At 44.8% G+C, this 27,398-nt stretch overlaps 1 long non-coding RNA gene across 2 annotated transcripts; it reads left to right on the top strand.

The window, feature by feature from the left end:
• Positions 1-15,390: 15,390 nt before the first annotated feature.
• Positions 15,391-20,869, top strand: LOC111854660 (uncharacterized). 2 transcript variants are annotated; one of them, XR_011984521.1, is made up of 4 exons: positions 15,391-15,456; positions 16,034-16,152; positions 19,525-19,583; positions 20,234-20,869. It is a non-coding gene; the product is annotated as an uncharacterized lncRNA (long non-coding RNA). The 2 variants fall into 2 exon arrangements; XR_002840732.2 differs by lacking the exons at positions 15,391-15,456; positions 16,034-16,152 and adding an exon at positions 18,212-18,253.
• The last annotated feature ends 6,529 nt before the right edge of the window (positions 20,870-27,398 follow it).

Below are 27,398 nucleotides of genomic sequence, written 5' to 3'. Positions count from 1 at the left end.
TCTGGCTGGGTCTTTGACTGCTGTGGGGGCGCACCAGGGTAACGCTCACTGTGGCTTGCTGCTCTCCAACCTCGGTCATGGATTGGTGGTTGATGAGGAGGGTGGCCACCTTCCAACGCTAGGTTGGGATCTGTAGTGCTAAGGTTCAGCACTGCCGGAGCCTTGGTTGCCTTCTCAGCTGCTGCTCTTTGTTTGTGGTACGCCTTGATCGCCAGGTCTCGCAGTTGTTGACTTGTCATGGTGCGGGGACAAGCCATGAGCCCCAGGTAGTGGTTAATGGTTGGGTGGAGGTTCCGAAGGAAGAGAGCCTTGAAGTTCGCATCTTCTTCCATGTCTGGCTCATTTCTGGACCCAAAATATGCCCGACGAAGGCGATTGTAGTAGGCTTGGGGAGCTTCTTGTCTGCTCTGTTTAACATCAAAGGCGACGGCGATACCTTGTTCTGACTCAGGATCAGCAAACTCCCGAGTCAGTGCTTCGTGTAGCAGCATGGCGTTGGCTTTGATTCGACTAGGTTGTCGATCCAAGAAGCTGCGGACCTCCAGGCTAGATGTGATCCTGATGAGGTAGACTCTGTCCTCATTGGTCACATTGTCCAGTCTTTGGAGGTGGAAGTCAATGTCTTGGAGGTAGGCATGAATGTCGTGGCCTCCTCTGGGATTCGGGGTGAACGTGTTGATATTCCGAGCTACTTTATCAAGCTCCTTTGTGGTAGCACGGTGCTGGTGTAACGTTCGCTTTGGTAGGCCTGTTCCATCTGTGGTGTCTTCTCTGAGAGAGACCTTCTGGGTTCTTGGTTCCTCAAGGTCTGGTGATGGGCAGGGAGTTACCTTGTCCCGATGAGAGATCCCCGTGTGCCTTGGGAGCGACCGCACTGTTAGAGATGACGTCGGTCCCATCGCTGATTCGTAGGATGTTCCAAATTCTGACTTCACCTCATATGCTTGCTTCAGTCCCCGTCTCAGCTGGTCAATCTCTTCTGTGTTAGCCCAATGTTTCGTTCTGGCATCGGTGAGCTGTTCCTGGGAGCTGATCAGTTGGTGATTCATCTTGTGCAGACATCTCTGTGCCTCGTCCAGATGGTTTTCCAGGGCCTGGATCCGTCCATCCTTGTACTTGAGCTCCGTGTGGGCTCTGTCCAGCAGGGTGTCGGCCTGGTCCAGTCTGGCTTTGAGGTTTTCTCTGGTGGCTCTGGCTTGCTGTTCTTGCTGGTCAGCTTCAGCTCTGAGCTCTTCCAGGGCATGTTGAAGCTTTTTGCTTGTGTGAGGCATCTCGCCTTCTTCCGTCTCCTCCTCCTCATGGGGTGGAGAGCTTCTCTTTTGGAGTTCTTGCTCCAGATTCCCAATGTGATGCTGGGCCTGGGCGGCATCTCTCTGTGCCTCTGCCAGTAGTCGTTGGGTGTTTTTCTCCTGCTGTTGGAGTGCTTGCACCCTTTGCTGGAGACGGGACGTTCCCTCTTCATTCATCTTCAGCCTGGCTAGTAGTTTGTGTGCGAGGGAGCCGAGTATTTTGGTTAGCTCTTTACTCCCGCATTTCTGAGTGGGTGGCATGTCCATAAGTTTGGCAATGTCGTCCTCAATTTGGTCAGCTTCTTTGGACCATGTGAGATTGACATGACCGGGCGAAAAGTTGGGAGTCACATCTTCAGACCAGATACCAAAATCTTTCCACTGGTCCAGTGGGCTTTCCATGTGGGTCATTGTGACTCGGTCAACAGGAGGGTGGCCGCAGATATCTGTTATACTCAGGCTGGCTGTTGCCTAGGTGGGAGGCCTAACACCTAAATCTGGGCGAACAAATAAAACCAACAAAATAAAATAAAGTAGAACTGGGGCCTGTCAATGGGTAACTGGAAGGGTGTAGTGAACCACGGGAATAGTTACCCACGACAAAATAAACAAACCAAAATTGTTCCCTGGGAGAAGTTGTTGCAGGTTAGAACAGTGTGAGTTACTCTAGGGCCTGAGAGATGCCCTAGTGAGGGGGAAAGGATAAAGCCTTATCCTGGAAATTGCAGATCTGTGGCTACTGACAGTGTCAGAAGACCACAGGAGAAGTTGGGAACAGGAAATGAGAAATAACAGCTTCAAACCAATGGGACTGCATTCAAACGTAGCTTGCTGTTGCAGATCAGATTATCCCTGGGTTGGGCTCTGTTGTACAACTCCGCTTTGACCAGAAGGGGGACCACTAGCAGGTTCTGCTTTATGTGTCCCTATATGAGGTGTTGCGGTGTTAAGCTAGTCATGCAGTTAGAGAGGTTTGAACGCTGTCAGGTGTCCCTCCTGAGTAGGGCACGTCCCACAAGCTCAATCCCAGCCAAGCAGGCCCAAGTCCAGCTCCCACTCCCCCGATCCCCAGCACTGTCAACTTGGAAGGGGATGTTCTGTACGCACAACTGAAACAACCCAGGTGGGGCTCAGCTTATCGGGCGCACTTTTGGCCCTGACTCGAACAAGAGACGGCGCAACGGCACTCGGGTGTCACCCAACCGATTGAGAGTCCAAGCTAGGGCTGTTCTCCTGAACTTCGCCCTAGACGAGGTCCTGCTCAAACTTGTAATGACCTCCCGAGATACCTGCCAACCTTGCCCTTAATGAGTCAGCGGGTGCAGCCCAGCTGGCGCGCTTTTGGGCGTCCAATTGCTGAGAACTCCCTTCGGTTCTGACAAACTGTACGATCGTAAGCAGTGACAGCAGAGCTACAGGTAAGCTCAACCAACAGAGAGCAAATGGTAAGCACTCAGCACAGGAAAAGCTCAACCGATCACGTCCAAAACCTCAATGCCTCCCTGATGTGTAACTGGTTTACTGTTATTAATAATGGTTGAACTTCTATGCAAGTCTCCTTGTTGGGGGAGAGAGAGTGAATGAAAGCATAAAATGAAGTAAAACCTAAAATAAATCAAAAAGGTAAAACAGAAATCAAACCAAATTAATTGTGTCTTATTGTTCAATTGTAAACATCAATTAGTTATGCAGCAATAACCTAATTAGATGTTAATGTGTTGTGATCTAATCGATTTGGTCTGTGAAGTTGATTCCTGCTTTCAGGCAAGAACCTGTGTGTCCAATTATGTGTGTTGGTATGACCGGTGTTGACCACTAGAGACCCAACTCAGATGTTGTTACACTACTATGGCTGACCACTAGAGACGCAATTTCGAAATGGAGTGGTAGTTCTATGCCTGACCACTAGAGGCGCACTTTTGAAATGGAGTGGTAGTTCTATGCCTGACCACTAGAGGCGCAATTTCGAAATGGAGTGGTAGTTCAATGCCTGACCACTAGAGGCGCAATTTCGAAATGGAGTGGTAGTCCAATGCCTGACCACTAGAGGCGCAATTTCGAAATGGAGTGGTAGTTCAATGCCTGACCACTAGAGGCGCACTTTTGAAATGGAGTGGTAGTTCTATGCCTGACCACTAGAGGCTCAATGGGACGTTGCTCCCTTTGTGGGGGGGGGGGGTCCCAGGTACGTGAGCCTAAGGGGTGGGGTCACTGGTGACCCAGGAGAAAAAAACAAATGGCGTCAGGCAGGCCTTCAGGGCTCTGACCTTTAAGTGGTTAGAGTGGCGTTCGCTGACTGCACTCGTAACCAAGACGGTTGCTAGGCGATTGCCGACGCTAGATGAGTGACATACACTTTTAACGTATGCACACGCCGCTTGCGGCTAACTTCTGCGTCTTGCGCAGTTTAAAACCCCTTAAAATAATTGCTGAAGCGAGACAGCGCTCGCGTTACGGCGACGGATCTAAATAGCGAGTGCACTATATCTCGTCGCAAATGGTGCTTAACCACAGCGGGTCTCAAGCACTGGAGACTCCCAAATTCTAAATAACACACACACTTGGCTCACAGCGCAAAGTGTTGTTAAACTTGCTTTGTCTAAAGCAGGCACACACATACGAGAAAGATCCTGATAGGTAGCTAAGCTATCGGTCTTATCTCAGGGAGTCCTAGCAACAGAATTCAGGTTAGATCCTCTTAACAAGAATTCCTGTTCGCTAATAGAAAGAGAGATCTCTGCCAGGATTTATAGAAAGGGAGAAACTCGTCCGAATCTATCCTGGAAACAACGCGCTATACCTGAGAATCTCGTCAGATATAGGGTTTAAGTTTACTGCAGTCTAAAACGAATGAAACCTAAAATAAAATAACCGAAAATAAAACAAAAGAAAATAACTACTAATAATAGAAATAAAAATAATAAGCCCGTATAATCCGCTTAAATGCCTTCGGACTGCCGTGAGTGCAATTAATCCTCAACTTTGCAACCCGTTCACAGTAGCGCTTATTCAACTGCACGTTCGGTCATAAAAAGTTTAAATTGTGTGCTCACAAAAAGTTTGAACCTTGTGCCCGCATCCTCCACCATTAATGTAGGAATTAATAGCTCAAATAAATTTTAATATTCTCCACCAATATGTTTGAATTAATTAAAGTTTAATTAATTATTATTTAATGCTGATTATTAATCAATTGTTATGCCGAATGGTCGGCTCCTCCAAACTCAATTGCGGTATCCCTGTGAGTCTGTTAATGTGAGACCTAAATGGGATTCACTAATTACCAGTATCGCTCAGTAACCTGGGTTAGAAGGCTCGTCCAGCGAGCTGCATCATCAGGTAATGTAAACAATTGGTAGCGAAGCTCCCCTCACGGCCGATGAGAGAGAGTCTCGCGATGTTTCCGGTGAGTTTGAGGTTCAGAGCGTGTAGCAAGATCGCACAATGGCAGGAACTTATTATGAGACACACAATGACGGAGGCTAAAGTTGTGTAAAAGACATGCATTTATTCCTAACTAACACTACAACTAACATAAGACAGACATTACACCTAACACAAACAACAAACACGAAATAACGGAATAAAACAAACAATGTAATTATGAAAATGCAATGACCGGATTTAAATGAGTAACCTTAAATGGGAAATACTGTTCTGCAAAGCAAGCATAGTTTGTGGAAACACGACCCTAAAGTCTTATAGCAGGTTAAACAGAACAGCTTAAGTTGTTAGAATGAAAGGAAGTTGGTTTACTTGGTTGAAGAGTGGGGGGGGGGGGGGTCTTGGCAGTTGATGGCTGAGCTGATGGCTGAGGGCACTCAGGAAGGCGCGGCGTTTGGAGCAGTGGAGTGGAGTCCCTTTTAGATTCTCTCTCCTGGTGAAGCTTTGTCTTGGGTGCTGTTCTCTGTTCAGCTGGGCCTTCACCGGAGGGCTTCTTGTGGGTTTCTCTTCTCCCGGGCTGATGTTCTCCTTCGGGCGGATGGTTTTCTCTGCGCCGGCTGGCGGTTGTTCTGCTCTGCTGCTGGTTGTTCTCTGCTCCCCTTTGTTCTGAGGTGCTAGATTTTTATGGTCTAAAGTTCATGAATAGGGATGACCAGGAATTCGACTCCTGGCCCAATGGCTGGCCATCCATTTGGCGGGCTTTCGGAAGGGGGTCTGTTTCAGTCCTTTTGGGATTTATGGCCCGCCAGATTCTACCTTTACTGATGATTTTCATTAAGCTGTTATAACTTTTGATACATCCACTTTTATGGTAATCACTGACCAGATTTGGAATCAGGGGTGATTAACAATCAGTTTGATACCAAATATGCCATACCAGCTTCACAGGTACATACCTCATACCATCTGCATTAATTGATTAAACAATTAATTATTGTATCTATGTGACTGATTCATATCAGTATAGGATACAGGGGTTTTGGGTTGCACCTCAACAGATGTTACACTTTGTGCGGATATTACATCGAATATTCCTATTACAAACAGCACATCTTATCCATAGATAGGCGTGGCCGTTAGTTTGTGGTAATATCAATAGAAGTTGCACATCTGGAAACAACATATTTTGTTTGGTGTGGCTTGTGCCAATTCATCTTCTCCAGAATGGATAAGATACACCTTAATTCAGTTCTTTTAACATAGCATGGTAGAAACAAAGAAACTTGGTGAGGTCCACCAAGATCAGATAAGGACCACAAAGGAATGTTGGAAGAGAAGGGGGGGTTTTTAACACAGAAGACTCTCTAAAAGTTAGGACACATACAAACATAACGTATCTGTATATTGAGACTAGTAGTCGTGAGTAAATCAATATACAGGGTATACAAAAGCCAAACTTAAATGAAACTTCCTTTAGGGTGTTTGTCTGTTGGGTGAGTGAAATGTAAGGCAGAGTGTATGTGGAGGGGGTTGGGTGCCAAGTCGAGGGACCCCTGTCCGGGAAGTCCACTCTGCTTGTCTGTAGGTCCCTAAATCTTTGGGCAATAAAAGTTGGAGTGCTAGCCTCCCTGGTTATCTGTGTGTGTGTGTTTGTGTATGTAACCCCCCTTTGGTGCCTCTCGTACCAGGCTCGGCCTTGTCTCAGGCCACCTGGAATTTAGGCCCTGTGATATGTGCATGTGTGATCCTACACGTCTCATTGGCTTGTTTTAGGTTCATTTCGTAAAAATAATGGATTTTTGGAGATGTGTGTTTTCCATTGGACAGAGACGATATATTAATGTGGTTGGCTGTGAGTTATATCTAAACATGCTAAATATGATGTATAAAGAATGCATTAGTTTGGAAGACTTCAGGTTGAAGGCGTGAGAGAATCTGGAACTGACCTGGTGTAATTGTATTTTCTTACGCCATGGAGACTACGTTGTTGGTCTTGATGAACTATGCGTAGACTGTCCACTTACTGTGACTGAATTCTTCGACATAGGATTCAAATGTCCAGCCCTGGGAACCATAATACCCACTCAGCTACCATGATGCCCCGATAATGGGATTGTTTTTCAAATACATCGACTACTATTAGACATAATCAAATGAATATTGATTAATTGGTTATCTGGTACTGATTTGTAATCTAATTATGCATCTTCCTGACTTGCTTTGTGACGGTCTTCTGGACGATGACCTCACAGCGGCTGTGATATAATGCTTAATAAAAATTTCATCTTGTTATTGCACAGGATTTCAATTTGGTTTTGTTTAATTGTTTCTGGAGGAGTTTAATGAGTACCATCTTTCATTGTGCTCTACGGGAGCTAATCTCCTTCGCTTCAGCCACAGTCATGATTGGCAGTTAGGTATACGGGTCCCCATATACACAGCAAGACTGGCAGGTGTTAATGTAATGTTAGGTACTACCCTCTCAATCATGCATGTATATTTGTATGTGTCTCAAAGGAGAGCGTGATATGCGGAAAGAAGCATTCTGATGTACCTGCATTTGTACGAATGGCGGATAAAAAAAGCACAATTTAGTGCAGGGCTATTCAAATCACGGCCCTCAAGGTCCGAGCACTGCTGATTTTCCTGCATTCCTTTACCTGTGAGTGGGGTATGAAGCCTCTGTGGCCAGTCAGAATCAGTAATTATTAAACTAACTACCTGGGAGAACTGGATTTTTTTAAAGTAATTAGTTGTCATTGTTGACACAATATAGCACACAGTGCGCAACAATGAATTGTGTCCTCTGCATTTAACCCATGTCACATCGTAACATAGCAGGGGGCAGCTAATTCAGCACCTGGGGGCAGTGCTCGGGGGCGGTACCTTGCTCAGGGTACCTCAGTGTTACTTTGATAGTCAGGGATTCGACCCAGCAATCTTCCGATTACAAATGCGCTTGGAATTGAGGGCTAGATTTGAAGAGCCCTAGTTTAGTGTTTGGTGTTGTCCTGCAGATACAGGATGCATTTCAGCAGGATGTGGAAGAATGCAGGGAGTGTGTCACGTTGCAGCTTGGGGAGCAAATCGTAATCCTGCCCAGCCACCAAGTTATGCGAGAGGTAACCTGGGAAAGATAAGACGAGGAAGCAGAGAGTGTGATGACTGGGCATACATATGAAGACATATAGCTATCTTTGGAATCACATGTTGGGGGTGGCTCAGTGGCTGAGGACGTTGCGCTTATTATCGTAAGGTCATTGGTTCAAATCCCATGTCGACAAGCCCCTAGGCACAGCTGGTACAGCACCGTGGCAGGCCAGTGAGGCCTATTTAAGCACATGGCACATAACACGTTCATACACAGGTAAGCAGGGAGAAGATGGAGTGGAGGTCAGGTGGTGTCACTGCCTTCACAAAGCTGTCACCCCACCCTGGAAGAAGTGTGGGAATGTCTGGGCTGCCCGCCCGACTCACCTTGTTCCAGGCCTGAATTTGAGAGGAAAGTCAGAACGGCCCCCATCTCTGTGGAATTTATGTCACGAAGCACAAGCAACAAGCTCCGATGGAAAAGAAAACAAAGAGAGTTGCTGCATAGCAACCAGTATGCGCCCGGCAGAAGCAAAAAAATCACCTGAAGGACGATGTTGCCTGAAGCCTGCCTTTCTGCAGGCTAACAGCAGAGACGGGTGACGGTTTTATCTGCCGTTGTACCTTTCTTAGGGTTTGAGCCACTCGGGTGAGCAATGCTGTAACAAAATCGGGCGGCAAGCAGAACTAAATGTCAGCAGAAAATCCCAATGCATCGTATTACCGGTTTGGTTGTGGGGAGCGAAAACTGAGCCGCCGCAGGTCTTTCAGTGCATAATTACGGTAGCGGTGGAGCTCATACGTCTTGCAGCTATAAGCACGTGTATATTGCGTTTTTTTAAGCACGTCTTTAGATTTCCGGTGTAGAGTTATTCTAGAGGACAAATGCAGGAAGACCACCTAGAACGCAGGCAACTGTTTGATGATGGTTCATTTTAGACCTTTTTAACGAGTTGGGTTTCTGGTTGACTTAGATCTAGTCAGAGCTGACTTCATCGAGCAACGGCTGACGTCCCACCTCAGTCCAGGTGTGCAGCTGAGAACTTTCTGGACCTCTGACAGCCTGATCTGATGGCTCTCCCCGATCCCGCTTTTCACTGCTCTGGTGTCACGGGTAAACCCAGACAAGTTCAAGGCAATAAATCACCAGAGGGCTTGACAAGGTTTTCATTGACATACGAACCTTGTCCCACACATAGGTCAGCTACACCAGTGCTTGGTTTTGTGAGACCAACTCAGATAATTCGACTCGGAGATTAAGGCGCACTGCAGAAATGCAGAAAAAGCTTGCTGTCTTACATCGAACTCCACAGTGTCGTCACAAGTTGCAGTTTTAATCCACCCAATGGCCGTTGCTATGTACAGTCTGTGTTGCCATATGCTAATTAAATGCATTACGGTGTCACTGGATTCAGTTAATGTCACCTCACATGCTTTTCTTGACAGGAGCACTTTAATGATATAGACAGCGTTGGTTGTATTCACTTTGTGTGGTGCAGGCAAAAATGTTATTTTGTTATTTAATACATAAATATTAATAGGTTTTTCACAGTATATTAACTGGAGAACATAACATACTTTTGCTGTGCTTTTAAATCGGCTGTTATCGATTTTTGTTTATTTTCTCCGTCTTGCTATCTCTGGTGACATCATAGGACACCTCGCCAGGAAGGCTGTGAGGAATGTTACGCCAAATACCCCCTTGTGTCTGTTAGTACCTGCATGTGTCTTAAGTCAGTCCATTTTGTGCTGTCTTTCCGCTTAAGCGACGGAGATGAATGCGGACGGGATGCCGGGCTGCACCTGCAGATCGGTGACCCCCCCGGAGCAAGCCGCCAAAACACGGCGAGCGAGCTGGCGGACGGGCGATAGATACATTCCGCTGGGTGGGGGCCAAGCCTGGGGGTTCAGTGTAAGGTATGACCACCAATGGCAGATTTTCAGCTTTTTTCCGCAAGCAAAGTTTAAACATTTTAAACACGACTGACACAGTAAGTGAACGTGAATTACAGGGCTCCATAAATTGCCCCCATTCTCCACTATAGATTTTGCATTATAGCACTTTTAAGCACCGTCCAGCGCTTTCTTGTCCGATCTACAATGTTCTTTCTATGAAGGAATGGTGAGTAAATTGCTGTACAGCTTAAGACCACCGTGTGTGCTCTGCTCTTTTGAGCATCGTGGAGATGCAGTTCTGGTGAGACTAAATTTGGGCTCTTAAGACATCAGAACAAACAGCAAACCGTCAAGGGTTAATGAGGATTGCTCTAATTCAAGCTTAGTACGATCAATACGATAACACGATTTTCCCCTGGCAATCACAGCAGAGCTTCTAATTGGCTTTTGTTAACATTTCATTAATTAAGTGCAATACTTAAGTCTGTATTTGTGTTTTCTTTGATGCTTCTGGTACAAGCCAATTTGTCAAATTTTGACCCTCATCAGTGAATATTTTGACGTGTGGGCCTAAACGAACCCAACCAGTCATGTGACCATCCGCACATCGATGACAGTAAGCTGAACCCATGCAGTTAAACCCCCGACTATGTCTTGGAGCTGATTTAGTAAAGTAACCTCAATAGCATTGGCATGCTGAAGGCTACTTGTTTAACTAGTGTTAGTTCGAAACAACGTGACTTCTCGTTTAGAACCTTTTAAATCAGCATATACAACTGTTTTTGTATAGGATATACGAATGGCAATGAAGATATATTCATGCATATCCATTTATCCACCTTCCAACAATTTGTCCAAATCTGATGGAAAAATAAAAGAATAAGTTAATGATTTTTAAAAAGGGATAATTTAAAGTGCGGAAAGTATATGGAGCGGGTGATACCGTCCTTTCCCAGTGGAGGGCACTGTGTACTCATTGATTAACTCTATGTCACTATTCTGCAGAACTGAGCAGACAGGCCAATAGGTTCAGAACTGCGTGTTATGCAATATTGTATTACAAAGGAGCACTTCTGCAGTGGTCTGTGGTATTTTCTGGACAGTATATGTGGAGATATTATGAACATTTTCTGCCATTGGCTTGGAGTTTAAGGGACACCAACCAAGGCTGATGTTTCCTCCAACCTTTGTTCAGAATTCACCATATCCAGTACATAGGTTTGCAATGGCAGTGCCCATCCAAACTCTTTGATAACTGGTCCTGCTTAAAACCATCTATATTATCAAGTGCCATTCATTAGACAAGTGATATGGACACACAATGAAATAATTACCCAAAGTACATGACCTAGCATGTGTTCATAGCATGTGATCAGTCCTTTATAGTCCAGACTGCAAGAAAAACCAAGAGTCTTTTAATTCTGAATATCACGTCGTAGAAAACCCTCATCCCTCTACGGGTGAGCTTGACTTATAAAGGAAATGGACCCCAGAACAGTCTTGTCTCAGCAAACGGGCTGATTTTCAACACAGGTAACCCCCAGAACTTTGTGCACTCCTATTGGGAAATGTAACACATGTCTTATGTAGTGACCATTTTCTTGTTATATGAGACACTTTTCCGTATCGTAAAGACTACGGTCAGCATTCTAGCTATGCTTTAGCCTGTTAGTTACGCTCCAGCAGGCATATTGTGTGAAGACAGAGTAACGATGATGCGGATATGTCTTGTTTTAGTCGAACACTGTGGTTTTGTGGCCCTTTGTAAAATTTCGCCTTCTTAAATCAGAGTTTAAAGAGTTACTTTCCGGAGTTGCGTAATTAAAGATGCGGTGCAGTGAACTTGGTGGGCAGGTTGGTGAGTAATTCCCTTCGATGTTCCAGGTCACTGCGTAAAGGGGGGCGGGGGGGGGGGTAATGATCCTATTTTACACGCAGGTGTGTGATAACAATTGGTGGTGAGGATTGATGCAGGCCGCAGACAAGTTGTGGTTTCATACATTTCGAATATCTCTCCCCTCCTGCACCCCCACCCCCCCCCCACCCGCTACCGGTGAGGTCTCCCACCAGCCAGCCCATTAGAAATTACTCGACTGTCTTCCTTTCTCAGCTGTGGGTGAGTGGTCCCTCTCCTTCGGGAGAGGTTAAACCCCCCGGAGGGGTGTTGCGGAAGCCCCCCCCCATCTGCGGGTCGTACCTTTGCTAGTTGGTTTCGGGATGGAGGTTTTGTTTTTTCGGCAGGAAGCACACCTGACATGGGAAGATCTCCTGTTTGTTACCTTTCCTACATGTAAATATTGAGTTATAAGCTTCAAAAGCCTTGATACAGGGAATGGGAATCCACTTTGTCAACATGGGCCTTATACAGGCGGGGTGCTCAGCATTGACTTGGGAGGGGGGCCGGAGGGGAGCTGGAAAAAGGTTTTGTTTCAGCTTGTTTACGATTTAGCGGTTCCTCTCTCCTGTAATATTTCTAGACAGTCTTGTGTTCCAAGGCCTCTGTTAGATTCATCCTTTAAGAGCGACCGCACTCGGCATGAATGAAGAGCAACCCCTCCCCCGCAGAACCCCCCCCCCCAACCCCCAAGCACCCCCCTCTTCCTGCGACGGCATGTTTAGTTTAGCACAGGGCTGACGGCCTACACAACAGAATCAAAAGGATCAGAAGGTGCCCAGCTGGGCTGGGGGGGGGTGGGGGGGGGTGGTGGGTGTGCTCCAACAGTGGATCTGGAGCGCAACAAAGGCCTGTGTGCGAGAAATCCGGGACGTCGGGAAAGGGATGGGTTCCAAACAGGCGCATTAAAGCCAGGCCGTGTGCTTCAGGCTGTCTTAGGATTAAACCTTTGTCTCTGCAGTTGAAATAATGGCCAAATCATTTACAGTGCAGGTATTTCCATGGGTTAGTTCCTGAGCTTAATGGTGATCAAACTGCAGGGTATACAAAGAATTCCCTTTGGCGATTTCCAAAAGAAAAAAAAAAACATACAGAGAGAGAGAGAGAGAGGAAAAGAGAGAAACGTACGTATTGGCAATAAGCATACAGTAACGGTCTTTGAATATATGTGCGTTCAGGTTCCGGAATGTGTCTGTTTTTCACAGTTATGTTTGCTAACAGAGGACAGTCAGGAGCTCGGATAGGAAATGACGGAATTTACGATGCAGCAACAAAGACCTCCCGTCGTGCCGAAGTGCGTTGTGCTGCCGTGGCGTGCAGATTGCCTGTACATTTCTGATGAAGGATGGAGCTGGACAAGAAATACTTGAGAGCTATCCGACTTCCTGTATGCCGAATACACAGAGATGCGTGTGCAGCTATAGTCTGAAATAAATGCTATCAAACTAACCAGACACTGAGCAACATGTTGTTTCTTAAACAATTAGAGAATGGTGATTTCTAAGAAACACGTAACAGGCATTTCTTTTCCTGATTCCAATAAACGTTTATCGGTGACATATTATAATAAGTCCCCCCCCCAGTGTCTGATGGTATGGCCCAGCTCTGCGACTCTGTTAGCGGAGAGCTGAGTGGACACGTGTCATTTGAGGTTTAAAGTTTCTAAATAGAGCCGCTTCTGTTAGCAAACCCTTAGGTTAGCCACAGCCTGAGGAATTCCAGGGGTAGTTTTGACTGGTTTGTCTTTTTTTTTTTTCTTGACGTGTGTCGAACGCATTAAGGCTTTTAATAGCCGTGTTTCAAAATGAAAGACCCAACAGGTGGGACCTGAGAACCGGCCCGTCGCTGGCAGTTATCCTATCGATTCATCATCTTCAAAAAGCTGTCGCTGCGTCTTGGGGGCAGAAAATAAGCACTTCCCCCGAGCGTAACCACACTCACGGCCTCCGGCTGGATGCAGCCCAACGCCGGCACCCTCCCCCCAGCCTTGGTGTTTCAGGCCGTCCCCCCCTTCTCCGAGAGGCCCGGACATTAATCATGGCGCAGAGAGAGACGGCCCAGACGGGCCATTGGATGTTGTTAGGCTTGTCTCGCCACTGGGCAGGTGAAGGGAGTCGCTTGGTCCGGAATCTTACTTTGTTGCCGTGGTGAGGTGTTGGTTAGGGGGCCGCGGTTCCCACAGAGAGTTCACCCACCAAACACCCACCCCCCCACCCTCCCTGACACCTAAATAGAATGAGTAATTAGATGCTATAATGAAAGATTAATGGCGTCTAATCGATTTCAGTTTTTCACGGTGCCCCGCTCTCGCCTATCTCCCCCCCCCCCAAGGTTCCCGTGAAGGTGGACATCTGTGTTTTTGTCAGTGTTGTTTTTCATTCCCTTTTTTTTTTGTTTAAATGCTAGTTTGCCTGGTAAACATGCCTGTTTATGTATGTGCTCTCCCGCGTACGTGCGGCCAAATGAAAGGCCTTCTGTCTGAGGACGTGTGGACGCTGTCCAACTCAGCACGCCCCAGCGGCGAAATTAATCAGAAGCCGCTACCAGAGATGGGGGAGAGCGGCGGAAGGGTATTGAAAGACAGGGTTCATGAAGATACAGCTTTCTATTTCTCCATGTAGAAACTGTTCATTAGTAATGTTGACATTCTGAGAAACTTTGGCTGAGAAAATTAAACTACAGCAAGGCCACTTCTGATTATGAAATTACAGTCTGCTGAGAGGCCTCACTGATGCCTGAATTGACTGGCCTTGGCGAATAAATGTGCTTTTTTTTTTCCAAACGTATTTCGTTTTTTGAGAGATACATTAATTTTCTCCAATCTTTTTTTTTTTTTTTTTTTTTAAAGTTTGCTCGCCAACTTTGGTAAGAATTATTATTACTTAGCTGATTACACATAAAGGAAGAATCTTTAGAAGTCTCTGATTTGGTCCGGCTCCCTTGTCTCTCTGCTAACTTTTAAGGTTTTTGAAAAGTCATAGAAAGTTGTTACTCGCCTGTAAACGAAGTACTTCGAAGTACTCACGTTACTGTTTTGTGTTCCGCATTCTGAAAACTGTAAAAATTAAACCACATCATCAGCTTGATAGAGGCTGAAGCTGTACAATATCTTTGACAGCCTCCAAAGCAATTAAATTCCTCGTTAAGGTTCTCATTTCAGCTGTATAAATGGTGCTTGTGTGGGGAAACACGTTCACAGTTTATTGATAAAAAGACCATCAATTATACGTAGTTATAAACTCACCAGATGCAATACTGCACAATGCAAACAAGCGTCTGTGCTTAGTGACTGGGCTATCTTTCTTAGCGCATATGTTTTAGAACATAGCGTGGAGAAATGGTCTTTCATCCCTCACTGGAGAGTGTGCCACTCAGAAGCTGGACCCGGCCCAACATTTCACGTAGCCTGGTTCTTACTTAATTCTTACCGTCAGCTGTAATTACAAAAGACAGCTTGTTTAATTGGAATCAGTATTTATGCCCTTGTGTCTTCCGTTCACCAACTGTACAACCTATATAACTTATAAATGAATCAGAAATGCAAACCTGGTCTGGCTAAGAACATGGATGTGTAGCTGAGATGTTATAGGTTCGAATCCCAAGGGAAGGCTTGTTGTTATCCACAGAGAAGAGCGTTAGATTTCTTCATGGAAAATCATAAGCTAAATCAATCTGTTTAAATGCTTCAAATTCTCTTTTAGAGGCTTGTATTAGAGTTCAGAAATTTGTAAAGGTAATTTTCTCAATGTCTAACATACAAAAGAAATTGTGTTACATGTTCTTTAAATGCTAAACTGGTACTTTGGTTTTATATAAAATAAGCTCCCTTCTGATGTCAACAGGAGACATTTCTGCCTCAAGGTGTACTGGGAGTCTAGGAGGAGCACGAATTACGCACCTTCGGTACGTATCTGTTCTCAGGAGCACGACCAGCGTGATTATACGCTGTGGTTCCCCGATGGTCAAACGAGCCACCAAACCACATCCTGTCATCGGACTCCCTCTCCTCCTTCAAGAAATGTCTCAAGACCCATCTGTTCCATGAATTCCTCTCAGGCTGATGCCTGATTACTTTCCCAGAATGTTCTTATGTTGTTCTTCTGGCCCTTGAATAGTCTCATCAGGTTCTTACTCTTTAAAAAGTTGTTGTGTAGCTCCTGCTGCAATACAGCTTGCACTTGTACCTGGGCTTTCATTGAAAGCTCAGCCTAGCTGCACTTACGGTGCAATTGCACCCCCAGTAAAATCACCTATAGCGGGGGAGGGGGGGCGGCATCAAAGGTGACATGCACACTAAAAGCAATACAGAGATGCTAATTAACCTGGCTGCATGTTTTTGGACTGCGGGAGGAAACCTGAATGACAGACACCCAGGGACCGGATTCAAGCCCCCCCCCCAACACTGAAGTAGTAATGAAGCAGTGCTGTCCACTGTGGCACCTGTTAATCATTCAGTTTGAATTTACTCTCTAATCTCCAGCTTTCTCAGGAATCCAACGTGATAAACTGGCCCATTTCAGTGCTTCTCAGCCTGGAACCTTAGATCCTCACAGAGGGTCTACAGTTTTGTTCTACTTCACATCTGCACACCTGAGCCAGGTAAGAAAAGCCTGATAATTAGCTCAGTAATAGAATGAGGTGTGCAGGTGGTCTGTGCATCCAAAATGTAGCTTGGCTGGGTGTAAGAGGAGGGACCGTCTTGAAAATCTTGGAAGGATCGCTACTAGCGTAAAGGATTACGTTTATTAAGTATTTTTTTAATAGAATACAAAAATACAAACAACGTATGGAATTACAGTAGAAATTACAATAGTCTGGCCAACTTTGGTCAGTAAGATTTTCAATTTGAGATAAGTCCGCACACCCATACACATTCATTTACATGTACGTACAATTTTATTACCTTGTAAATAATCTGTATGGAAGTACAACCTACCCTAACACTTTTGATGTAGGCCTAAGTAATTTTAGGTTAGTAATGGAATAATATAGATTTCCTGTAAAATTTCTTAAGATTGAATTTCTCTTAGGTGACCTAGTGTTTCACTGCATAATTTCTATCCAATCCTGCCAGAAATAAATGTGCAGGTTTGTTCACACAGTCTAGATATCAACATATACAGCAGAACCATACGGAAGTAGAAGATAATCTCGATAGCACTGTATTGCTATATTGTATCTGCATGTAAACAGAAACTTGATACATAGTCAGTGACTGTGGATGTGGTTTGGGTGCAGGGCTGTCAATGCATGTCATTCATCCATCCATCTGTCGCATCCATCTATGTTCCGTATCGGTTATGCTGCATAGGGTCACCATGAGCGCGGTATGTACGTCATAATTTAGGTAACACTCTGGAGTGTGTGGTGGTGAATGCATATCAAGTTTAAATTACTCGCCATCAAATTTTATGTGGGTCCTGTTACCAGTGACAGTGTGATCAGTTTCTATATGTCTTATCTAAAACATTAATGTCCAGAAACCATAGAATAGCAACGTTTTCTAATTTGGGAAATGTCTTTCGGTTTCGCCTGCTCTCGTTTAATTGTACCATGAAGAGCTTTGGTTAACGCTGACTTGGTGTAGCAGATTGTCAAACATTCCTGTTGCCTAATTAGAAAATTTACGTCTGAAATTAGGCCACAGAAATGGTTCCATTCATGCCTGACAGCGCTGAAATGTAACCAGGCGCAAATCTAAATTTTTCCTGCGTAATAGGCCGTCAAATATTTTGATGTTAATCATAATTATATTTCTTAATTCATAGTCTCTTTTAAATGAAAAAAAGCAAAATTATTCGTTTTATGTCTCATATTCTGACATATTTGTGGAGAATGTAAGCGCATTGGGTAAATCATTCAGTCAAATTACTTCTTGTAAATTATGTACAGTGTCAGGCATTATACACGCAATAATGTTAATAATGTTAAGTCCCAGCATGCTCTCTTCTCTCTGTATGTTATTTCAGTGTCCACCAACGCATCAATTAATCAGTGGAAACGTTTAATTCGTTTGCATTTACACATTGCATGTGTGATCTTAAGAAGAGTTTCCACTTTGAAATTATTGCTGGATAAATATGCTGAAAATCCCGTCTCTTTAAAGCTTTGTGTGGCACAGCTGGGACCCCGAAAGCCTCCTTTAGACATAAAAGCAGCCAGTGCCGTGACAGGCTACGATTTCCGTATGAGAAAGATGCCGTTCCATCGCAATGAGGGATCCCGCTCCTGTTTGTTTAAAACGCAGAGTTTTGCTTTTAATGAACCGTCAGCATTCACATGGGCTAATCTGTTATTTATAGCATGACAAGCTGTGACTGATTTATTTACACATCCATTATGTAATTTTGTATAGATATCCCGGCGCTTCAAACCTCGCCGACTTCAGAAGCTCGCGTGTGTGCCGGCTCTGCCTTCTCTGGGTCCAGGGTTACGGCCATATGGTGTGACAATGAAACGAGTACGGGGCAAGCCACGCCCCCCCGCCCCACCCATTCAGCCATATCAAATGCACTCCATTTGCTCACCTGGTCCCAGGTTGTTTCGGCAGCCTTGAGTCAACAAAGAGGAACTCCCGCTAACAAAAATGCACGCCGGCTTTTCATCACGCTGCCTGACTGCGCAACTGGGCTTGTGGTGACCTGCCTTCCCCCCCCCACCCCACTCATCTGTCACCTGCGCAGAAAACAGGACAGCCGATGTGAGCAGAAGCACCGAGTCACTAATTTGCCCCTTAATAACCCTGAACTTGTCATTCACTTTCCATGCTTTCCACGCATTCACTTTCCATGCTTCCCATGCATTCACTTTTCCATAGTACAATTCCTTGGTTATACTACTATACTGTTCTGTATTCAGCATTCAGCAATACTCTAGTCGTATTACTTCACAACTAGAATAAATTAGTACAAATCTGTTGCCATAGTACTGCAAAGATACAAAATAATACTACGATACTGAAACTATATTACTACAAAACGACATAATTATACCACAATACTGCAGCCAGAGTACTACATGGCTACAAAGAAATACCACAATATTGCAGGCATAGTACTACAGAACTAGAAAATAATTCCACAATACTGTAAAAGTAGTACTACACAACTGCGAAATAATACCACAATACTATAGCTGTAGTACTACACAGCTACAAAATAACACCACAGTACTGTATCCATAGTACAATACAGTTACAAAATAAGGTAGTACTTTGAGGGGGTACAAATAATTTAGTTCCTCAGTTACTACTCAAGAACAAATCATGAACCAATATAGTTCCTGGATGACATACATGAACTGTCATGACTGATTAATGATGAAGAAACATGGGGTCAGTAGGTAACTAACAGTTACTGGTTAATTAACTAATTAACTGGTTAGTAAAAGTGTACTACTACATTATTTGTGCCCTCTCAAAAAAGTGTTACCTAAAATAATTCCACCAAACTGTAGTCATAGTTGACACACCAACAAAATAATACATCAGTACAAGTCACAGTACCATTCCTATGAATACCAACTTTTTTACCGTTAAATGACCCCCTGTTCTACAAATCTGTCTTTTTTGTAGTTTTTCTTGTAACTTTATTTTTTCCTTTCACTTCTTACAATGAAAACAACTGACCCAAGAAGAAGATTTAGTGCCTAGTTCTAATTAGCTTTTTATATCAATGAAAATGATTGAATTATGTCAAATATCATAAGCCATCATGTGCCATATATGTGCCTGGAGCAGTGAGCTGTTTTACAAGGAGCGGAAAGGACATCACTAATGGATGTGTGTAATTCTTAAGTTCAAATATATAATCAAGCTGTCAAGTTGTGTCTATGACCTGCTTTCATCTCTTTATTTATTTCCTTCACACAAGCAGGGCTGTGGTTAAGGTTCCTGATTTTTTACATATGGCAGAAGGACCTGAATACTGTTCCACACTCGCAATATATGAGGTGTCTTGGTCTTTGCGGCAGATCGAGTTGTGGTAAGGGTGGATGGACCTCGGAAGACACGGCGATCGATAAAGCACAAGGTCAGTCTCTTACTTACTGCGACCTCTTCCCCCCCCCCTTCCTGACCCTGGAGTTCAGGAACACACCTCAGGAGGGAAAAGGTTACAGAGTACATTCAGAGAGAGGGGGGGCGGATAATTTAATTGAATTTGTGTCCAATGTCGCACTAGAAAAAAAGCCAAGGGAAAAAAAACAGCCGGCAACCCATGTGACACAGATGCCAGTTTGCAAGTTAGCGTTTGTTGTAAAACCAGTGGCTGATCCAGTAGCAGTTTTGGTGGCCATTTTGGCTGCGCTTGACTTCCCCTGACAATAAGGATGCCCTGTGCACCCAACCAGCTGCGGTAAAGATGCGGGGAAGCCTGCTGGAGTTATAGAAGCCAGTCCTTTGTGCGTCTCAATGCGTTGAGTCATGTGCAGCCAACCAAGAGCTGCCTTGCACATTATATTTCAATGCATCGTTCATTGCGTTCATTGGATTTAGCGTTAATATTCAGTTACAGTACTTTCTCTGGAATCTTTCAACCGAAGCGATTTCCATTCAACTCCACTACCCACAGCCACAGCCAGATCATTTATTTTTAAGATAAGAACCTTTTTTGTGTTGACAAGAAAGACCTTGTAGGGAGACTAACACTGTGGTCCGTGTCTTCTGGTTGGACTCTGCCAGGTCGATGCGCGTGGCCTGATGGGCGGTGGGGACACCGACAGCCAGATGTCATGTTTCCACTGGAGAGCCAAGGATTGCAGTGGCTTTTCTGACCGGTGAAAAGGCATGGTGTGGATCCTGACTTTGCTTATTGCGATCGCCCGTTTAAAGTGTGTTTTGGCAGAGCAAAGCCGCCACAGTGACCCTCAGGGCCTGTCTCTGGCGGCCCCCGCCAGACCCTGCAGATGGGGGCTTTAAGCGATTGTTACATGTTCTCTTATCCAAACTCTTCTACCCAAAATATCTGTTCTCCATTGTCAGTGGGTCACACTGCTTTCTGAGCCAGTGGAAGTTAAACAGATGAGAAAGTTGGAAGACCTTCAAAGCGTATTGGAATTAGAGCAACTTCAGGGGCCTGTTTTTGTTTGCTGTCAAATGGGCCTCCATTCAATAGAATTAGCCAAGCAAAACTGCAAAATAAAACTGGTTTTCAGTATTTGGTTGAATTTATATTTACAGCAATCGATTCCTGTATTTCCCACCAGATGTTTTAATAGATAATATTTCAAACCTTACTCTGGCATATTCTCCTGTTATACTATATATTTGCTATATATATGTGTGTCAGTTATGAAAATGTAATGGGCGATGCCTGTTTTATGTGGTTATTTTGTTTATAAATTTCAGGGAGTATTTATTTAAAGCACTGTCCGTGAATTGCTAAAATAAATTAAATTTAACGAAGCAATGAAATAACGCCTCTGGGGGGTGTGAAAGAATCAGTGAGGTGGGGGGGGGGTTGTCTGTGGAATCATTCATCTTAGTATTTAGGAGAAGAAAATAAAAGCGTCTCTGTGAGTGAGGGTGCAAGGCCATAACCAAAGGTGTTAACTGGGTGCGAAAAGCTACGTGGGGCCTGACAAACTGAGTTACGTGCCCCCAAACTCCCCCCCCCCCCCATCAAATGACTCCTCCAGGCCATGGGCTTTAGACCCAGAACCACTTGTAAAGACCATCCACGTGTAAAATTTCCTGTCTGGGCCAGGCTTAATGACGGGGAATAAAAGCAGGGGGGGTCGTGAGGGGGGGGGGGGGTGGTATTGATTATTTTTAAGCTGATCTAAGCACCTGTTGGCACAAAGAGTGTGTACCTTTCCCAGAGCTAGTTTTGGTGAAATGACGGCAAACTCCTCTAACCGACATGCAGACTTTTAAGTGAGCTGGTCATCAGCGATTGGCCGGACTCGCCAGTGAAGGAACTTGGTCGTAATTCTCGAGGATAATTACGACGTCACCTTTAGAACTGTGCCGCGTGTCACCATACACATTCATTAGCATTTAAAATAGGACAAAAGTTCCTGATGTCAACACTATGCATAGCTTTCCTGCTTTTCCCTCATCACTGTAAAAGTGAATTTCTAAGTTGGGGGGGGGGGAAGGGTGTGGGGATGAAAAGTAGAGCTACTGGAAATCGGAATTTTAATTCCCAGTAGCTTAGGTAAGTTTGTGCATGATGTTGCCGCAGAGTCTAACAGGAGCAAGCAAACGACACACTGACATTTGAAGCCTGGTTGCAACGTACTATCAGAATTGCTGGGTCTGTAACTTGAGTACAACAGACATGGTCTAAGAATGAGGTAAAGTTCACAGGTGCTTTGCATTTGCAGACGGAAGCTTTCGGATTTACTATTTTTATGCATTTTTTTGGTCTTTTTTTCCCTACATTTGTAGTTTGTTTTTTTGCATCTCTATTTGTCATTTTGTTTTGCTGTTTCTGTTTATCCCCTCTCCCTCATCACTAAGCGATGCACGGCCGGCTAGGCATATGCCGATCAGCAGAACTTGGAACGTGTGCGTGTGTGTGTGTGCATGCGCGAGCTCGTTTGTGTGTGGTTTTTTTGGGGGGGGGGGCCGGCTGTTGCAGTGTCCCCTTCATTTGCATTGAAGCGTCGCCAGTCCCAGCCTCGGCTCTGTTTGTAACCGGGGGCTGATAAACAACGCGGCGGTACGGAATGTCCCCCCCGAGCGACCGGCTCCCGCCGCCCTCGAGGGCTTTCTGAGGAGACTTCACTCTTCTCCTTTAGAAACTTTGATGTGGCTTTTTTTTTCATGTCTCCTCTCTTTAAGAGACAGTGGAAAAAGCAGAAAGAGAAAAAAGCGAAAGAGAGAGAGACAGAGAGAGAGAGAGAGAGAGAGAGCGTTTCATCAGGAGAGGAGCGCGGTCTTAAGAAAACAGGTGCACAGGCCCTGGGGAGATGATTCTGGCAGAAGACGTGAAGCGTTTTCGGCCGTCTTCACCCGCACCGTTCAGTCCTCCCACACCATTTAACATGTGATTCTTCAGCTCCTTCCGCCGGTGACCTCGGTGGGCGTCGATGCGCCGGGTGGGCTGCCTCTTCATCCAGCTCTCCCCGGTTCCCTCATTGTCGTCGCCGGCGTGCGCATGCGGCCTTTACGAGCCACCCGAGCATTCTCTCTTCCCTCTCGGCCCAAGGACTCCGGAATCGTCGATGGCTGGGGGCCTCACTGTCGTTTCACGGATCCCTCGATGGGCCCGAACCGGGGGGGGGGTAGAAGTACTTGAGGTGAACAGCGGTACGAAGGCTGCCGTCAGAGACGGTAACCGGCTACAAAATCGCTATCTGCCCCCAAGGCCTCAGACCGTGAAGTGATAATTAAAGCAGGAGGATGAAATGTACAAATCAGGGCAAAAAAATTTCATCGCTGACAAGCAGGCCTTGATTTTAGTGAGAAAAGAGGTAAAGGAGAGATGAACCGCTTCACGGTCTCCTGTCTCACTGAATGACATAGATTTAGCAAAGGAGATATTTCAGAATATTTTAAACAAAAGCAGGTAATTAAGGACTTCCAGACCTAAAGAAATATAAAATAAATCCACATTTTACAGACATCTTATATTGTCCCGCTTTCCTATACTGTACTTATGGGCAGTTGTGTTACTAAAAGCTAATCCTTTGTACTCTAGTACTGAAATATGAATAATTGTGTTTTTTGAAAAGTTGCCGTTTCACAACGTGGTTTAGTACTCACAGAACAGAATTTAAATATGAAATACTGAATTTATATGAGCTGATGCGGAAATATGCTACTTTTCAGTATTTTTGCTTCTAAATTCATATCCGTCACGTCCTGGATTGACGAGCAGTATGGGAATTGCTGGAATGACATGGGTTTTGAGACGAGCCCGCTACAGACGCCGTCCAAGCGGCCGTCTCCCTCAGAAGGCCTCCGCCACATTTTTAAAAGCGTCTGTGCTAATTGCCGTAGGAGTTGGGCCTAAAAAGACAAACTTGGGTGAAGGCGTTCTCTCTGCAGCCTCAAACGATTTATGGATTTAGCTTTTCTCCAAAAAAAAAAAAAAGTTAAAAGCAGGGGGCCATATGAAGGAATTAAGTTGCCCCCCCTCCACCTCCCATTAGAGCAAATTCTTGCACTCTTGGCAAGGTCCCTGTTGCCCCTACGAAATCCAACCAGGACGACAGAGCTCATTGATACATCGCCCCTTAACATTTTATCCCCTCTCCTCAGGCCTCCAAGGCAATCCATCACAAGAGGACGCAGGAATGAGCCCATTTATGTTAGCCTGAGCTGGTCAGCACACCAGCGCTCCTCACACGGTCACTACCCAGCTCCAATTGGTAAATGACATGCGTAGCATCTGAATACTAAAATATGCTAATGACGGAATTTCCAGAGCTCTTCCTTCAAGCTGAATATGTATAGTGTTATGTGGCCCTGTACACTCCTTGGTGTTAATGCATCACATGACACATTGTGTTTCATCTGACCAGTTACTTTACTTTACTTTTCTGCGGTATTATTTATTGTTCACCAAGTTTTATTAATTTACCGGTAAAAGTGCTTCACCATGCTGAAAAGGTTTTCACAATGTTTCTTAAGTTAGTAGTTATTTAATAAATTAGGCATTTTTGGAGTCCTTGATGTTACGTGTAAATCAGTAGAGATTTTTGACTGTGGATCACTCAGCCAACATTTGCATATTTATTTATATTTGCAATATACTTTTTGCTGTCTAATTTGTTTAATGAATATTGATTTTGACCACTGTGGATGATGAAGAAATTACTTATCAAATTTAAGTGCCATATCTCAAGGAGAAAATAATCACATTTGCATTTAAAAGATTTTAATATTTTAATCCTGTGTTTAAAAAAGGATGAGCTTATGCACCACTGAAAGATAAAGCCATCCAAAACAGCCACTTTCACAAGCCAACTGTAGTGGACCCTCTTGGTAAATCACACATTGTTAATGATCATGGAGAATTATAATTATTAAATTAGTTACTGAATTATCACATCTTTGGCAACTTGACAAATAAATGTGATTAAAAACAATAATGTAATATAGGTGTAAGTTACAAGGACTGTGAATGATTAATTTTTTTTATTACTTTTCCTATATTTCTGCATGTTTTTGTCCCAAAAGTCTTTATGGTGAATTTGAAGCTGGATTATTATGCAAATAAATTTTTAATCATCCCGGGAAGGAAATAAACGTGGCTGCTTTGGGCTGCAGTGACTCAGTTGCTGGGCAGGTAAGTGAGAGATAATTCTCAACTTCCTCCTTCTCTGCATTCCCTCATCTCCGACTGTCGTCTAACCTTCCTCATAATCCATCTCATCTTGAGCTGATGGGAATCGCTTTTATCCCACCACTTCTGGAGGTACCCGGGGTGGGAGGGGGCAGGGGGGCACAATCTCCCCATTCATGGACTCTCCTTGGAGCCCGCGCTGCACGAAGCCCCCGCCGGCCCTGATTAATGGCCGCTAATTAGCAATGTTAATGACCAGGTGTCCGGGGGCTGGCCCCCACTCCTCTCAGCATGGAGGGGCTTCTCGTGAAGAGCGCCCCCCTGCCCCCACCCCCACGGATCCGTTCCCAGAGACCCCCGTGCCGCTCAGCTGCCCATCCTAGAGTGCCCCTCACTCGTTAAGGGGAAGGAGGGGGACTGGAGATGGGGGTGGTGATTTTGGGGGGGGGGGGGGGGCAGAGCAGTCCCTGTTCCTGCTTTCACTGGAGTAATTAAGGTCAGCACTGGTCCCAGTGGCATGACACGCACCAGGATGGGGGGTAGCGTTAACTCTTCCCCTGCTGCCACAGTGCATTATCTCCCACCCCCCCACGGGAATGCGTGGGACAAAATCAAACACAGCCATCCGGGGACAGGAACCTAGCGACCCTGGAGCTAGACAGAGGAAGGACAAACGCTGTTCCCCCCCCCTAGAGCTGCGGTTAGGCTCTGCGTTGAGCTGTCCGTCTGGGCCCCCGAGGATGGGGCCGTAATGAACCACCCGACACACGACGGCGTGACATCTCATCTCCCCTTCACGTGTTTGAATGTATCGCACCTGTTGCTGCGTCTGTTTATTTTAGGCAGATTTCACTCTGTTGACTCGGATGGCTGCATTACACAGTGGAAGCTCAGCATTTAGTGCTTGGGAGAAGATCTCAAGGTTTATTCTTCCTCTGCAGATCAGTTTGTGAAATACTGAAGCCAGGATTGGGGACTAAGTATAAACACTAGTTACTTTGATGAGAATGGATTACAAATTAAGATAAGATAGTACAAATCATTTGCAAAAACTTATTTATTTATTTTTTACTCTTCTGTATATCACATGTGAATGTATCAGACTGTTATATTTTGATCAGCATCACAGACTCATTGCTGGGGTTTAACCTGTTAGCAGTCCATCGTTATGAAGGGATTAGCTGAAGTTAGCAAGAGCAGGTGGTTGTTGTGGGACAATGGGCCACAGAGGCAGCGCAGGGCTTTGGCACTGAAGTGGTACCACTTCTGTTCTCGCTGTGTGTTTTGGGACACAGACAAAACAAACGCTGGAAGATCTCAGGCAGGCATCAGATGCCATATAAATAGATATCAAATTAATGAATTAATGCAGAAATTCCCTTGAAACCATTTACACTGGGGTCTCCTTTAGTGTTTTATTATTATTTTTAACTATATAATGAAGGTCCACTTGGACCTCTCATTTACTGTGCTAAATTGGTTATTTCGAAACAGGGCTCGTCACACGTGTGTGGTGGTGGTGGTGGTGGTGGTGGGGGGGGGGGGGGTTAAGAGTTGTTCAAAGCTCAATTAAATATTCATGGAAAAAAACTGAAGAAGGCCCGGTCCAAATTCATTTAACGAGACAGATCTTAAAAATGAACCTCTAGTGCGCAGAGTGGGGGGGGGAAAGCAATTAAATTCCGCAATAATAACGTGGGAAAACGAAGACGCTTATGAGGCAGAATTATTGTCCACCAACATCTGGATGCAGGCAAGGGGAGACAATGGCTCTCTTCGCGCTTCAGCTTAATCAGACCCACATAATTGACTCGCACTGGGAACCAGAAGTGCCCGGTGAGGATACCCACTAATTACCGAGCCGTTTTCTCCCTTGGCCCCTGCGTCCCGGTCCTGTGCGCCGGTACTTCGCCCCCTTTATGCCTCGGACTCGATTCACGGGAGGAAGGAAGCCTCATTACATTAGTAAAAGGGGGTCTGTCTGAAGCACCCGGGCTACGAGAACAAGCTGCGCAGGACCGCCGGCGGTAACGAGAAGCGGATGTTTTTAGTGCTTACCAAAGACGCAGACTGCCCTAAAAACAAATGTGTGTTTTTTTTCGTAAATAGATTTCATTACTCGACCCATTTCACAATACTGCACGTTTTATTGTGCTAATATTTTTAAAAGAATGTGCTAAAAATGCATGTAAGCAGGTTGATTAGTGTTATATAACGATAATTGCCTAACCAAGGTAACTCTTGTTCATGTTTAATTTAAATGTGGTCAATAATATGACGTATACAGGTTCTTTTTGGGGATATGTTTAATTGTCGGTATAATTTTTGGTATTGGTCCTCCATTATCTTAAGAACAAATAATGGACTGTAGTTTTGGTAATCGTAAGCTTCTCCTTATAAACTCTCTCCAGTTAACTGACATTGTTTTCAGTGCCTAAAATGACTCTTAAAGTCATTCTCTTACTCCATGATCACCTGGTGGACTTTCTTACACTAAGTAATTAGTAATTACATATTTTAATGGAAAATACCTTGTTCTGGTCAAATAAAATTTTTAACATATTTTATTGAAATGATAGTAAATAATAAATGACAACATTGAGTAAAAAA

Source organism: Paramormyrops kingsleyae, chromosome 21 (genome assembly GCF_048594095.1).
Source record: "Paramormyrops kingsleyae isolate MSU_618 chromosome 21, PKINGS_0.4, whole genome shotgun sequence".
In the NCBI taxonomy this organism is placed as follows: domain Eukaryota; kingdom Metazoa; phylum Chordata; class Actinopteri; order Osteoglossiformes; family Mormyridae; genus Paramormyrops; species Paramormyrops kingsleyae.
Note: the sequence above shows the minus strand (reverse complement) of the source record. Positions and strands in the feature narration are given on the sequence as shown.